Source organism: Triticum aestivum, chromosome 5D (assembly GCF_018294505.1).
Source record: "Triticum aestivum cultivar Chinese Spring chromosome 5D, IWGSC CS RefSeq v2.1, whole genome shotgun sequence".
Classification (NCBI taxonomy): Eukaryota; Viridiplantae; Streptophyta; class Magnoliopsida; order Poales; family Poaceae; genus Triticum; species Triticum aestivum.
The window spans coordinates 460,288,160-460,299,432 of record NC_057808.1 but is presented as its reverse complement, the minus strand read 5'-3'; positions in this window follow the sequence as shown (position 1 = coordinate 460,299,432).

Genomic DNA, 11,273 nt, shown 5'->3' with positions numbered 1-11,273 from the left:
AAACTTTGGCTGTAGTGCGCGATTTTTCAGTTTTTACTGGAACGTCAAATGGTTCTGAAACTTTTTGCACTGTCTTTCTAGACAAATATTTTATTTTTCTTAATTTTGGCAGAATTGTTCAAGTACCATAAGTATGGTGAATGTTCAGATTATTACAGACTGTTCTGTTTTAGACAGATTCTGTTTTTGATGCATAGTTTGCTTGTTTTGATGAAACTATCGATTTATATCAGTGGATTAAGCCATGAAAAAGTTATACTACAGTAGACACAATGCAAAAACAAAATATGAATTGGTTTGCAAAATCACTTAGAGTAGTGATTTGCTTTATTATACTAACGGATCTTACCGAGTTTTCTGTTGAAGTTTTGTGTGGATGAAGTGTTCGATGATCGAGAAGGTCTCGATGTGAGGAGAAGGAAGAGAGGCAAGAGCTCAAGCTTGGGGATGCCCAAGGCACCCCAAGTAAATATTCAAGGAGACTCAAGCGTCTAAGCTTGGGGATACCCCGGAAGGCATCCCCTCTTTCTTCAACAAGTATCAGTATGTTTTCGGATTCGTTTCATGCATGTGATATGTGCAGATCTTGGAGCGTCTTTTGCATTTATTTTTCATTTTTCTTTTATGCACCATGCTGGTATGAGATAGTCCTTGGTTTATTTATAGAATTCTCTATGCACTTCACTTATATCTTTTGAGTATGGCTTTATAGAATGCTTCATGTGCTTCACTTATATCATTTGAAGTTTGGATTGCCTGTTTCTCTTTACATAGAAAACCGCCATTTGTAGAATGCTCTTTTGCTTCACTTGTATTTGTTAGAGTGTGGGCATATCTTTTGTAGAAAGAATTAAACTCTCTTGCTTCACTTATATCTATTTAGAGAGATGACACGAACTGGTCATTCACATGGTTAGTCATAAAATCCTACATAAAACTTGTAGATCACCGAATATGATATGTTTGATTCCTTGCAATAGTTTTGCAATATAAAGATGGTGATATTAGAGTCATGCTAGTGGGTAGTTGTGGATTGTAGAAATACTTGTGTTGAAGTTTGTGATTCCCGTAGCATGCACGTATGGTGAACCGTTATGTGATGAAGTCGGAGCATGATTTATTTATTGATTGTCTTCCTTATGAGTGGCGGTCAGGGACGAGCGATGGTCTTTTCCTACCAATCTATCCCCCTAGGAGCATGCGCGTAGTACTTTGTTTCGATAGCTAATGGACTTTTGCAATAAGTATGTGAGTTCTTTATGACTAATGTTGAGTCCATGGATTATACGCACTCTCACCCTTCCATCATTGCTAGCCTCTTCGGTACCATGCATTGCCCTTTCTCACCTCGAGAGTTGGTGCAAATTTCGCCGGTGCATCCAAACCCCGTGATACGATACACTCTATCACACATAAACCTCATTATATCTTCCTCAAAACAGCCACCATACCTACCTATCATGGCATTTCCATAGCCATTCCGAGATATATTGCCATGCAACTTCCATCATCATCATATACATGACTTGAGCATTTATTGTCATATTGCTTTGCATGATCATAAGACAGCTAGCATGATGTTTTCATGGCTTGTCCGTTTTTTGATATCTTTGCTATGCTAGATCATTGCACATCCTGGTACACTGCCAGAGGCATTGATATAGAGTCATATCCTTGTTCTAGTATCGAGTTGTAATATTGAGTTGTAAGTAAATAAAAGTGTGATGATCATCATTATTAGAGCATTGCCCCAGTGAAGAAAGGATGATGGAGACTATGATTCCCCCATAAGTCGGGATGAGACTTCGGACTTTACAAAAAATAAAAGAGGCCAAAGAAGCCCAAATAAAAAAAAGAGGCCAAAGAAGCCCACCAAAAAAATATAAAAAATATAAAAAAAGAAGAAAGAAAAAAAATGAGAGAAAAAGAGAGAAGGGGCAATGCTACAATCCTTTTACCACACTTGTGCTTCAGAGTAGCACCATGTTCTTCATATAGAGAGTCTCTTGAGTTATCACTTTCATATACTAGTGGGAATTTTCATTATAGAACTTGGCTTGTATATTCCGATGATGGGATTCCTCAAATGCCCGAGGTCTTCATGAGCAAGCAAGTTGGATGCACGCCCACTTAGTTTCCAGTTTGAGCTTTCATACACTTATAGCTCTAGTGCATCCGTTGCATGGCAATCCCTACTCCTCACATTGATATCGATTGATGGGCATCTCCATAGCCCGTTGATTAGCCGCGTCGATGTGAGACTTTCTCCTTTTTTTGTTTTCTCCACACAACCTCCACCATCATATTCTATTCCACCTATAGTGCTATGTCCATGGCTCACGCTCATGTATTGCGTGAAAGTTGAAAAGGTTTGAGAACGTCAAAAGTATGAAACAATTGCTTGACTTGTCATTGGGGTTGTGCATGATGTGAATATTTTGTGTGGTGAAGATGGAGCATAGCCAGACTATATGATTTTGTAGGGATAACTTTCTTTGGCCTTGTTATTTTGAAAAGACATGATTGCTTTATTAGTAGGCTTGAAGTATTGTTGTTTTTATGTCAAATGATAGACTATTGCCTTGAATCACTCGTGTCTTAATATTCATGCCATGATTAGATACATGATCAAGATTATGCAAGGTAGCATTCCACATCAAAAATTATCTTTTTTATCATTTACCTACTCGAGGACGAGCAGGAATTAAGCTTGGGGATGCTGATACGTCTCCGTCGTATCTATAATTTTTGATTGTTCCATGCCAATATTATACAACTTCCATATACTTTTGGCAACCTTTTATACTCTTTTTGGGACTAACATATTGATCCAGTGCCTAGTGCCAGTTCCTGTTTGTTGCATGTTTTATGTTTCGCAGAAACCCCATATCAAACGGAATCCAAACGTAATAAAAACGGACGGAGAATATTTTTGGAATATTTGGAAAATATGGGAAGAAGAATCAACGCGAGACGGTGCCCGAGGTGGCCATGAGGCAGGGGGCGCACCTGCCCCCCTCGTGGGCCACCCATAAGGAGGTTGGTGCTCTTCTTTGGCCGCAAGAAAGCTAATTTTCAGAGAAAAATCTGGGCGAAGGTTTCAATCCAATCGGAGTTACGGATCTCCATATATATACGAAACGGTGAAAGGACAGAAGACAGAGGAGCGCAGAAACAGAGAGAGACAGAAAGACATATCCAATCTCGGAGGGGATTTCACCCCTCCCATGCCATGGAGGCCAAGGACCAGAGGGGAAACCCTTCTCCATCTAGGGAGGAGGTCAAGGAAGAAGAAGAAGAAGAAGGGCCCCCCTCTCCCCTTCTCTTCCGGTGGCGCCGGAACACTGCCGTGGCCACCATCATCATCACCGCGATCTTCTCCAACACCTCCGCCATCTTCACCAACATCTCCATCACCTTCCCCCCTCTATCTACATCGGTCCACTCTCGCGCAACCCGTTGTACCCTCTACTTGAACATGGTGCTTTATGCTTCATATTATTATCCAATGATGTGTTGCCATCTTATGATGTTTGAGTAGATTTTCGTTGTCCTATCGGTGGTTGATGAATTGCTATGATTGATTTAATTTGCTTGTGGTTATGTTGCTGTCCTTTGGTGCCCATCAAATGAGCGCGCGCGTGGATCACACCATAGGGTTAGTTGTATGCTAATAGGACTATGTATTGGAGGGCAAGAGTGATAGAAGCTTCAACCTAGTATAGTAATTGGTGCATACGGGATTGAAGGGATACCAATATATCTTAATGCTATGGTTGGGTTTTACCTTAATGAACGTTAGTAGTTGCGGATGCTTGCTAATAGTTCCAATCATAAGTGCATAGAATTCCAAGTTAGGGATGACATGCTAGCAGTGGCCTCTCCCACATAAAACTTGCTATCGGTCTGGTAAAGTAGTCAATTGCTTAGGGACAATTTCGCAACTCCTACCACCACTTTTCTACACTCGTTATATTTACTTTAGTTGTGTCTTTATCTAAACAACCCCTAGTTTTATTTACGTGCTCTTTATTATCTTGCAAACCTATCCAACAACACCTACAAAGTACTTCTAGTTTAATACTTGTTCTAGGTAAAGCGAAGGTTAAGCGTGCGTAGAGTTGTGTCGGTGGTCGATAGAACTTGAGGGAATATTGGTTCTACCTTTAGCTCCTCATTGGGTTCGACACTCTTACTTATCGAAAGAGGCTACAATTGATCCCCTATACTTGTGGGTTATCAGCGACACTCCGCGGCAAAGACGAGGAGGTCGAGAAGCTTGTCCTGCAACGGACCCAGGAGCTGGAGCAGAAGCACGAGGAGGCGCTCAATGCCCAGGCTCAGGTCCATGCCAGCAAGGTGAAGGAGCTGGAGGTGGAGCGGGATGAGCTGAAGAAGCAGGCCCTGGAGCTGACGAGGGAGAGGGACACGGCCAAAGGCGCCTTGGCCGACACGTAGGCCGCAGTCCTCAGCAAGGCCGGGTTACTCTCCACGGCCAATGAGTCCATCAAGGACCTGAAGCTGAAGCTAGAGGGCCTTGAGGAGACGCTCTCGGAGGCCAAGGCCCAGAAAGGGACCCTGGCCAAGGATCTGGAGGCTGAGAAGGAGCTGCGGAAGAACGAAGCCGCCAACCACAAGGATTTTGTGGAGGGCGAGAACCGCTGGATCAGCCGCCTCGAACACGTCGCCGGCAGGATCACCACGCAGGTGGCTACCATGGGGATGCCAAATGTGAGGTACACCCCGGAGCGCAACATGAGTCCCAACGCCAAGCTGACCCTATTCTTCGAGGGTGTCCTTGGAGCCCTGGAGCATCTTCGCTCCAGCAGGGCGGCCGCTCTGGCCGATGAGGCCCGGAAGCTTTGCCGGGGGGCCATGACCAAGGTCCTGACCAAGGTGGCGCTCTGGAACCCCAACCTCGACTTCGACACCGCGCTGGAGAGCTTACCGGAGGATGCGGACCATGCGATGCTCGAGGAGCGTATCAAGCCCATCATCAGCCACATCGACGGAATCCAGAGGGTGGAGGGCCTGCGCCGGGACTAGGCACCCCATTTCTCATCGTCACTACAGGTTCATGACCAAGACAATTTCTATCTTTAGTTAGAACTGCGGCAACAACTGTTGTAATATAATTCTGCAGTACTTTCGAGATGAGGCATGTTATTTTCCTGTTCAATCCCCCGTTGTATGTTCACCCTACGTTAATCGGGTAGGCTTGCCGGCGCGTAAACCCAAGCCGCGGCACCTTGAGGACGGATCCCAAATGGCCTGCCGGGTGAGCTTGCTGCCAGGCAAACCACCTTACCGCTCTCAACGCGGCCGCTCAAACTGTCGAGCTTGACTCGAGTCAGAATCGAGACGTTGCCAATTGCGGAAGGCTACCCTGCCGTTCTCGACGCGGCCGCTTGAGCTGTTGAGCGGACTCTAAACATAGCAAGGGCGTTGCCAATAGCAGAAGGGCCCCTTTGCGTGCATGTTTCCCATACATAGGGCAGGACCTTCGAGGACGATAACCTTATATATAAAAAGAAATTGCTTAAAGTTTCGCACGACTTAGCTTTTCTGTCATTGCACGGGCGTCCACCGCATCTGTAGATGGTGCCGTCAAGCTTGGTCATCTTCTTCCTTGGAACGACGGCCACGATGAAGCTGCTGCTCCGATCAGACCAGATTTCCACAACTGCGCCCCCTACCTGGCGCGCCAAAGATGTCGGGGGAAATCGACACCTATGGAATCACTGGGATCCCTTCTACGGTTGGCGGGTGCGGGGTTGTGCAAAGAGCGGGTTTGACAGGAAGCACACGGAACGTTTACCCAGGTTCGGGCCGCGAAGATGCGTAATACCCTAGTCCTGCTTTGGTGGATGTATTCGAGTGTTCTTGAGCTAGCTACGGGGTGTCACTTGCCCAAAAGATCCGAATCATTCTCCTGGATGCCTCGGGCCTCCTTTTATAGACAAAAGGGGTTGCCACAGTGGCACGCAGGAGGTGGAAAGGTGTACAGTGGATGAGTCTATCCTCTGGCACCGTCGGACAAACGCATTTAATGCGCTGCCGACATGCCCCCCTCGCTTTATCGGGGACGACAAGGAAGCACGGCCCAGCTGTCGCCGCCTTGCTTGGCTTCGACATGCGTCCGAGCTGACGCGGCGTCGCGGCGCCATGTTGGCTGGCTGCTGGGCTGGCACGGTGGTGGAGCCTTCACGAAGACCTGCATGCCACCACGCAGGTGCTTGCTGGGTCGGCGTAGAGGCCGCTCGTCGCTACGCAGGTGCCTGCCCAGCTGGTTGAGCTAGCAGCTGCATGGGGACGGCGGTGGAGTCTTGGAAGACGTGGGCCTGGCTGCGGCTCTGCTGGTGTCCTCGGCAAGGGTCTTGCCGGGGCCCCGGCAAGGGTCTTGCCGTGGCGTCGTGGGCGTCCCCGGCAAGAATCTTGTCGGGGGTCTTGTGGATTTCCTCGGCTAGGATCCCGCCGAGGGTCGTCGTCTTCTGGTCCTCATTTGATCTCATGTGTTTATGATCTTGACAAAGATCTGCATGCCACCATGGAGGTGCCTCCCGAGCCTTGGTTCCCATGTAGTTGTTGGCGGCGTTTGGAACCCTTGGGCTCAAGGGTGGCTCGCTCTGCTGGTGTTGGGCAAGCTGCCTCGGCAAGGCTCTTTCCGGGGCCGCGGAGGTCGCCCCGGCAAGGGTCTTGCCGGGGGAGTCCACCTCGCCCCTCTGCTCTTTGTGTCTCTTGGTCTTGGCGTTGCTTTGGTTGCCTTGTGCTTCGGCTTCCCTCTTCTCACTACAAAAAAGACACATCCGTGACATTTTGGGCCGAACGAAATTTTTTTCCTGTCATACTTATGACACTTCTATGACGATAATTGTGACAAAACCCGGTATCATCATAGATTAGGTGGGGTCCTACTTCTATGACAAAAAATCATGACAGAAAATAGGCTTTCCGTCCTGGGCGGGCCGGAGACGCAGCTGCATGACATTCTTTGGGCCGTCCATGACGGAAAAAACCGTGGTAGAAGCGAGGGCGAGGAAAATATCGGGGTGTTCCCGGTTATGGTGGGTTGTCTGGGCCAAGCGATGCGCGTTTCTCTCGCACACGCACGCGTGTGGGTGCGAGGCGTTGGGCTCTAATTGAACCCGAGCGAGGCGTTGGGATCTAACTGAACCCGAGCGATTGCACTGCAGGCTACGCGTTACTGAACCCGAGCGATCGATCGATGGCTATTAACTGAACCTGATCGAGCGATTCCTTCGCTACTGCTGCTAACTGAAGCCGATCGACGCTGCCTCTGGCTGAACAGTGAGCGTTGCTGGGGGGGTTTGGATGAACAGTTCCGGTGGGGGTGGATGAATAGGACCCCGTGGTGTTGCCTTTGGATGAACAGGACCCCGATCGATCGAGCCGGTTGGGGCTGGATGAACAGGATCCCGTGGAGGGCAGGATGAACATGACCACCCCGTGGAGGGCAGGATGAACAGTAGATGGTGGAGGGCTGGATGAACAGTAGCCTGTGGAGGGGTGGTTGAATAGGAGCCCGTGGAGAGGGCTGGTTGAACAGTAGCCGGTGGAGTAGTGCGCGGTGGAGGCTGGATGAACAGGAGCCCGTGGATGAACAGTCGCAGGTGGAGGCTGGAGGAGGTCGATGGTGGATGAACAGTAGCCATGGAGGCTGGAGGGGGTCGACGGTGGAGATGAACAGTATCCCGTGGAGTCCCATTTTGCGGTATGCCACACCCCTCCCGATGAACAGGACCCCCGTTTCGACCGTAGCGCTCCAACACAAGTCCGTTTCCTCCGTTTTGCGGTACGCCACACCCCTCCCTATGAACACGACGCATTCCGTTGCCTCCCCATGAACACGACGCATTCCGTTGCCTCCCCATGAACACGACGACGACGCTGTTTCTCCGTTCCAACCCAGCCATGTACACGAGCCCTGGCCGTACGTACGCGCGAGTAGGCATTCGAGACCCCGCCCGTATGTACGTACGTGGCCGTATTTACTTTCTTGCACCCTGGCCGCTGTACGTACGTGTACATGCTACGTGCGTGCCTCTACATCGACCAGTATGTACGTACACGTTCACGACCAGAATGACAATGCTACGTACGCTTCGACCGGGTGGGTCCCGACTGTCAGGCACTTCCTTGCGTGCGAAGATGTAGCAGGTGGGTCCCAGCAGTCAGGGGGCCGAATCGTTTTTTTTGCTCGGACGCACTTCCTTGCGTGGGAAGATGTAGCCGGTGGCTCCTAGCAGTCAGGGGGAAACAATTTTTTCACGAAATACGGTGGCCTGTCCGGTGGGTCCCCGCTGTCAGGTGGAGGAATAATTATTTTGCGCGTAATAAGGAGGCACTTCCTTGCTGCGGTCGTGGACCCAGCTGTCAGCCTCTCCACGTACAGTACTCTTCCGATGGAAGTCGGTCGTTGACCACATTGACCACGCTGCGCCGAGAGCACCAAGGCGGTGGACGACGACGAGGCCTAGGAAGGGGACGACGCGGAGCCAGGGAAGACGCGGCAGTGGATGCCCACGTGGAGAGGAGTACGAGGGTTCACTGGTTCGGCTGTGGTGTGAGGCTGCCGTCGCCGCAGAATAACAGGGGGTGTGGGTGAGTAGAGGGATGGCCTGGCCAGCGGTGGGAGTAGTAGGGGGCGGTGAGGCCTCCGCGACATCGCAACTGGCCACGGGAGGCAGGAGCACGAGGCACAACCGGCGCTGGTTTTGGCGGCTGGAGCAAGAAGACCAGAGGTTGAAGAAGCACTACGGCCGTTGGATGGACATCGTACGGTCAATGGAGCTAGAATCGTGCATATTGACTAAGTTGACAAAGCCCTTCGTCCCCGTCAACTTAGTAGGCCCACAAGTCAGCCTCCCACTATACTGGGTCCCAGCTAGCAGGGGGAGTATTCATTTTCTTTGTGCCTAATAAGGAGGCCCGTCCGGTGGGTCCCAGCAGTCAGGGGGGAAACGTTTTTTTGCCAAATACGGTGGCCCGTCCGGTGGGTCCCTGCTGTCAGGTGGAGGAATAATTATTTTGCCCGTAATAAGGAGGCACTTCCTTGCGGCCGCCGTGGACCCAGCTGTCAGCCTCTCCACGTATAGTACTCTTTAGATGGAAGTCGTTCCTTGACCATGTTGACCATGCCGCGCCGAGAGCACCAGGGCGGTGGACGGCGGCGAGGCCTAGGAAGGGGACGACGCGGAGCCGGGGAAGACGCGGCAGTGGAAGCCCGCGCGGAGAGGAGTACGAGGGTTCACTGGTTCGGCTGCGGTGTGAGGCTGCCGTCGCCGCAGGGCCTGGCCAGTGGTGGGAATAGTAGGGGGCGGTGAGGCCTCCGCGGCAGCACAACCGGCCATGGGAGGCAAGAGCATGTGGCACGACCGGCGCTGCTTTGGGCGGCTGGAGCAACAAGACCAGAGGTTGAAGAAGCACTACGGCCGTTGGATGGACATCGTACGGTCACTGGAGCTAGAATCGTTCATATTGACTAAGTTGACAAAGCACTCCGTCCCCGTCAACTTAGTAGGCCCACAAGTAAGCCTCCCACCAAGGTGGGTCCCAACCAGCAGGGGGAGTATTCATTTTTTTGTGCATAATAAGGAGGCACTTCCGGTGGGTCCGAGCTGACAGCGGGGGGAACGTTTTTTTCGCGCAATAGATGGCCCGTCCGGTGGGTCCCAGCACTCAGGGGGGAATGTTTTTTTCGTGAAATACGGTGGCCCGTCCGGTGGGTACCTGCTGTCAGGTGGAGGAATCATTATTTTCCGCGTAATAAGGAGGCACTTCCTTGCTGCCGTCGTGGACCCAGCAGTCAGCCTCTCCACGTACAGTCCACGTCCGATGGAAGCCGTTCCTTGACCACGTTGACCACGCCGCGTTCCGTTGCATGCATGCGTCCATGGGCGTGGTGCGTCCCCACTGTCAGCCTCTCACGTACAGTCATCTTCCGATGACTCTCGGTTGTTGACCACATTGACCACACCGTGCCGAGCGCACCAAAGGCCGGTGTACGACGGCGAGGCCCCGGACTAGAACGACCCAGAGATGGGGAAGACGGGGCAGTGGAGTCGCAGATCGAGAGGAGTGGGAAACTTGACTGGTTCGGGTGCGTGGCTGCACAGCCGCGGTGCCGCCCACGGGAGACAGGAGCAAGAACAGAGGTTGAAGAAGGAGCACGACTGTTGGATTAACATCCAATGGTCCAGCTGCTAGAATCATTTGTTAATTAAGTTGACAAAGCCCTACGTACACATCCGCTTAGTAGGCCCACAAGTCAGCCACCAAATCTGACGGGTCCCAGCTGTCAACGGGAGGAATAATTTTTTCGCATAACAAGGAGGCACTTCCTTCCGTGCGAAGATACAGCCGGTGGGTCCCAACTGTCAGGTGGAGGAAACATTTTTTCAGCTTAATAAGGAGGAATTTCCTTGCGTGCGACCATGGACCTCGTGGGTCCCAGCCGACAGGCTCTCCACGTACAGTCCTCTTCCAATGACTCGTTTGTTGACCACGCCGCACCGAGCACAACGAGGCGGTGGATGACGGCGAGGCCCCGGACGGGAACGACTCGGAGATGGGAAGACGCGGCAGTGGAGTCGCAGATTGAGTGGAGGAGAAGGGTTATAATTGGTTCTGGTGCGGCGTGGGGCTGCAGTTGGTGGTGAATAACAGGAGGTGTGGAGGGGTGGAGGGATAGCCTGGCTGGGGTGGAGTAGAGCTTCGCAGCGATGCGTGCTAAGCAGAGCCGCTAGCCGCCGGAGGCCGGACCAGGCGGTCCCGACGACGCTGGAGGAAGAAGACGAGAGATTGAAGTTGCATGCCGACCAAGTTGACAACGCCCTGCGTAGGCTTCGACCTATTGGCCCACATGTCAGCCTGCAAAAATGTGGCATATATTTAACCCATGTTTTCTAGAATGTACAGTCCATTTGCTGGGTTGGGTGAACAAATAATTTCGCGTCAATGCGGCCCATTTATATTATCTAAGACATCCCAGCCCATTTGCACTTCCTTCAAATACACGAATTAGCTGGGCTCGTTATATATATAATGTTATGTTAGAAGGAGCAATTAATATAAAAAATAAACCGGAGAGGCACATTTTTTATATACATAATTAACAAATTAGCGAGTTATTGCTCAAAATAAAAATGAGCACGTTATTATTACATTGGTCCTTGAAATCTTCGCAAGCTTTTGTACGCAATTACCAGGATTTTCCTTGCCCGTGAGTCAAAAACAACCAGGATTTTCCTTGC